Genomic DNA, 5189 nt, shown 5'->3' on the forward strand with positions numbered 1-5189 from the left:
CAGCCCTGGCAGTAGACACTTTTAATGGTGTATTTACCTGTTATTAAGAGGAGCTAGTGCATACTTTAGCTAAGCTATGGTTAGCCATAAGTATGTCTTATTCCCTAGGAACAGTCTATCCTTTGAATGGTGGTTAATCCTCAGTTAGCCTGCTGGTGAGCAGTTACTGAAGTTTCTGTTTCTGTTGCACACACTAACAACAGCTACTAGCCCGGGGAGGAAGTATAACATTACTGGCCAGCATAGCTAAGCTCTCCTTTATCGCCTGACAAGAGCAGGGCATCATATGCTTTCTACCAGAGAGAAAAGGATGCTGGGTATATCCACCCTCCTGGTGTCAGGAAATCTGCAGATCACTAAGGCCAAACATGAAAGAGCTTCTATACAGACACTAGAAAGCCCTGAAGCTACAAATCTGTGATCTCAGTCAGACGAAAGTAATGACATTACCAAGACACCGTGAATCTGTGTGTGTGTGCACACATACCATATGTGTGTTTGTGTATGTGAGCTCACTATCACATCTGTGTAATGCTGAAGAGGAGAAATGTGGCAGGACTCAATAAAATATGGAGATAAATGGCAAATGTAGGGTGAAATAGCAGCACTTATTGTTATTGGACGTTAACTCTCCCAAATGGGAACAATACAAATGATCTACTGTTTCACAAACAGACATAGACAATCAATCAAGTGAACATGAAATTGCCTTTACTTCTGTATGAAGCCAGTAACAAATGATGCTCGTCCATATGACATTGAATAATCTCAACATTATTACTCAGTTTGCTGTGAAAGTTTCTTATGTTGTAGTATGGTTGAAAATGGGACTAAAATTCTCAATTACACATAACACAATGAAGGCCTGTGTGAGAGGTCAGACTTTACTGTACTCACTCAGCTACAAACTTCTCTTTTATCTTACAAACAGTCCAGCCAGAAACAAGCGGAACAAACCCAGAAAACTGTGTGTGCATGAGTGTGTACGTATGTGCCTGTGTGTGTGCGTGCCTTGGCGTGCCTTTGTGTGTTTGTGTGTAGCGGAAAGAGTGGGGTCTGGATATTGTCAAGCTGTCTATCTGATAGAAAAGCCAGTTCTGTGAAGCAGAGAGGCCGGCAGCATCAGTCAGTGCTATGCCTCATTTCTGCAGCTCTGCATATTCCCTCTGAGGTACACACAGGTCTATGTACACTGGGCTTGTACGCACTCACACAAACAGTGTTTACTGGATTGTATACCACCCATATGAACCAGACACCGACCTGAAGTTTCCAATGAAATAACACTTTTCTCGGTTGCTGCACCTTGAGTTAATGTCGGCTGACAAAACAGGTGTATTTTTTACATGAGTCTCTCCTACTGCAGCTTTACATTGTGGTTGTTGTTTTTACTTTTAATGCTGCAAGAATCACTTAAACTGTATCATATATCCTCACTAAATAGAATAAATTGGCGATTTTAGATCAATAAATAGGCTTCAGATTGAAAAACAGCTTAACTTAACTACGTTATGAAGAAGAGGAAGACACATTTTAAAATTGTTACAGACAGGAAACTACAAAAATAGAGCCTGTGCCCTTCATGAGAAATGCTGTTATAAATATCTCAATAACAATAAAACAATAATAAAACAGTAGGTAGATTAATAAACAAAACTAGGGCTGTAACCTGCATCAGTTAACCAACATTTCACACGTTCACCTTTCATTTCACAATATAGCTTTAAAAACAGTGGCAGGCCAAATATATAGAAATGAAAAGACGGTAATTACCTGCTTCTTATGGCCGATACCAATAAGATAACTGATCATTTTTCTTTTTTTAATTTAAAATTCAAAACCTGTAGTACCCCTCACACCTGAAAGTAATAAAGGCTGAGATATAGCGAGTAAAGATAGATGATTTAATATTACTCATAGCTACTAATACTATTACTCATTATTCATAGCTCCATTCTAACCAAATCTAACAGACATCACTATTGTTAAAAAAACAACAGTTCTGACTCTTCAAATGTTCTTTTATATTTTTTTGTTAGGTTTGATTGACCATAAAGTCTATCAATCGTTTTGCATAAGAATTCAAAATAAATGATTATTAATATCAACAANNTATCCCGATAATTAAAAATATCATAAATTTTCCGTTATCGGACGATAATTTATTTGTCCTAATAATCATCGTGCATCCCTACTTCATTTGAACATTGCTTTGGACAAAAGCGTCAGTCAAGTAAATAACTGTAAATGTGAACTAAAATGTAAGGGTCTTGTATTCAAGATTTTCTATTTATGACAGAAATAAAAGTATTTTAAATATCAGTTTTTTATTAAAGACAAATATATTAAAATATACACATTTATAAATTACATATTTAAACGCTTCAGTATTTTGAGTTTGTCAGTAGAGAGAATAGCGTACAGTTCTTTATTCATGAGAGGAAATAAGTCGGCTTAGTGAGCGTAAACCTGGTCTTGACCGGGTTTACATTAATCATTTAACTGGCATCCAATCAAGTTTTTGTTGTAAAATATCCCTCTGTGCACTGAGAGGGAAGTGAACGCAGCCTGTAGCTATCCAGAAGGAACTGACATCATGATCTTACACTTCCTCCCTCAAAATTTAATTTAGATGATTATTGAAGACAATTGTTTCCATGGGCTCCAAAATCTCAGTTTGGAAATGCTGATATATTCCTACATTCCCCATCATTTTTGCTTTGGGAGAGAAAATTAGGGACACAGCAAAAACTGTTTTCTGTCTCTGGTTCCATTCAATACACAAATATAATGACTTACTGCCAAACACAGCTTACTGCCACAGCAAATGTCAATTTGGATGTTTAGTGCCATCAAAGTCAGACTGGAACGTACAATCACACACACACACACAATGAAACTTGGGCTGAGTTCTGGCTTGCTTTAAAAGCCAAATCAAAACCGAATTCTCAAGAGACATGTGCAGACAGGGGAGAAGGCTGTTTAGAGAAATTAATTCTGAGCCTTTTTTCCTGTTTATGGATACAATGTGTTTTTCCATATCTAAAGATGCACATGTGGCATTCAAACTTCCAGAGCGCTTCAAAATGCATACTGTGTGTCCACACTGCTCATGAACGTGATCCCAAAACACACCTCAAACTACAGACTTAGGAGACAATTTCATTATTTTTGGATTAAAAGAATTGATTTTGAGGCAAAAAGACGTGCATGAAATGTTGACATGTGCAGTGTAATGAACATCACTGTTCCCATATGTAAGAGCAGAGATGCTTGTAATTTTCTCTGTCAGCTGTAACAACACACATTACATCGGCTTGAAGTGTGCAGTGAAACACACACACACCCCCACACACATTAAATTGCCATTGTGAACTCAGTGGGGAAAGCATGGTGGAAACGGCAACTCACAGACTGTGCATCCATCAAATTGTTCTTAACATGGAGACAATTGTTGATGACAGTATTTAAGGTTTTACCAGATGGATTTAAAAGTAATTTAACATTTATACTTAACACACTCCACGTGCACACATGCAGTCACAGACAAACAGCATGACTAGTCATGAAAGATTTGAAGTAAACTACTAAAATATCCAGGAAAACCCAATGGCAGCACATTTATCATCAGCTCCTCCATCATGGCTTCAATATCTTTTCTCCACCAGCTCCACTGATTCGTCTAGCAACTCTCTGCCTTCTGTTTCTCATTGGACCAGTTCCTTCACTAACCAGATCCTCTGTGGCTGCAGAAAGACACTGTGACTGAAGCAAGGTCATCTCAAGACTGACGTTTCCAATTTGCAATTTTTTAAAAAGATAGTCAAAAGTTTAAGAGCAGCTATCGATGCAGTTTGATCATTCATCCATATCGGTCAAAGCCAGACCAGTATACTGTTACGGTCCCTGTATCAAAGGCTATTAAATGCGGTGGTTTGCTATGTTCGCATGGTGTAACTGCGACTTATCCTGACGTTAACTTGACACTGCATGTTAGGGTTGCACAGAGGGAGAAATGTGGTTCCAATATAGTGTGAGTCTGTGCTGCTCCACCAGCGTGTTGCACAGAACCCAACGCCTCCATGTTTACACACACACATCTCCACATGGACTCTTCTTTCATACAGGGTGGCTCCACTCCAGCGAAACCATTCAGGTCAAACCACTTTTGTATTTTGGAAGAATGCAAGATATGTGGTGGGCACCTGTTTTCAATTCTGTTAGTAGAGGGGGACCGATGTGTGTGTGCACGCGCGTGTTTGTGGAAACAAGAGTGTGAGAGAGAGATTACCTCAATCTGTGAATTTGCTGTGACTAGACTTGCGTGTGGCCTTCTTCTGTGTACCCAGTGTAAGGAGATGTAGAGCAAGTCGACAGAGCTGGTGAGTAAGATGAGTGGTATGTTAACATACACTGTTCTCCATGTAAAGTACATCCACTCTCTGCTGCTGTGTGTGTGTGTGTGTGTATGTGTGTGTGTGTGCTCCAGCCTAGGCAACAGGCAGCAGCAGACAACAAATCAAAGACAGAGAAGTGGACAAAATAATATCAACTGCCTTTGATTGGCTTTGGGCCATGTAACTCAAACCACTTGTTAGGGGAACAGGGTGTGAGGGAAATACGTACGGGGTGTGAGTGGTTTTCACATCTGTTTGGCAATGGCCGCTGTCTATCACTCCCTAATGGGAAAAGTACGCTTTTTAGATACTAATGACCTCACTGTGTTTGGCTTGTAAAGAAACAAGGTGTGTGGAAGTATTTGTTTCCCAGGAGAGAAACATCACCATGTCTCTTCTCTTTGTTTGCATTGTGGAGCTACCTACAAAACATAACCAAACACAACCAAAGGAGAAGGAATTTAACAGCCATTACCATGAGCCAAAACTGTTAATGAATCATCCTGTTATTGTAAACTGACATGAATTGTGAATCTAACTGAAGGTTCATCTCTGTCGAAGGCAGACTAAGTGATTTTGGAAGTTAATGCTAATATCGTATTATTATTGAAAGGAAAAAAGGTAGATACATTAAAAATGCTCCTTTAATGTTCGAGCCTTTGAGCGGGCGGTCCAGTGTTTGATTGACAGTTAAGCTGACAGGGGGCTCAAAACGTAAACAAACTTGTGTAACTGTAGCTTACAAGCCAATGACAGACAGTTTTTTGTGGTGATGAAGAATAAGGACTACAA

At 39.1% G+C, this 5189-nt stretch overlaps 1 protein-coding gene across 1 annotated transcript in view; it reads right to left on the bottom strand.

Annotated features, from left to right (window-relative positions):
• hpse2 (heparanase 2) overlaps window positions 1-5189 on the bottom strand; it is a 53341-nt gene that overhangs the window by 26688 nt on the left and 21464 nt on the right. The window lies entirely within an intron of this gene.

The sequence above is a fragment of the Morone saxatilis genome, unplaced genomic scaffold, assembly GCF_004916995.1.
Source record: "Morone saxatilis isolate NCDOM2014 unplaced genomic scaffold, NCSU_SB_2.0 Contig19, whole genome shotgun sequence".
NCBI classification, from domain to species: Eukaryota; Metazoa; Chordata; class Actinopteri; family Moronidae; genus Morone; species Morone saxatilis.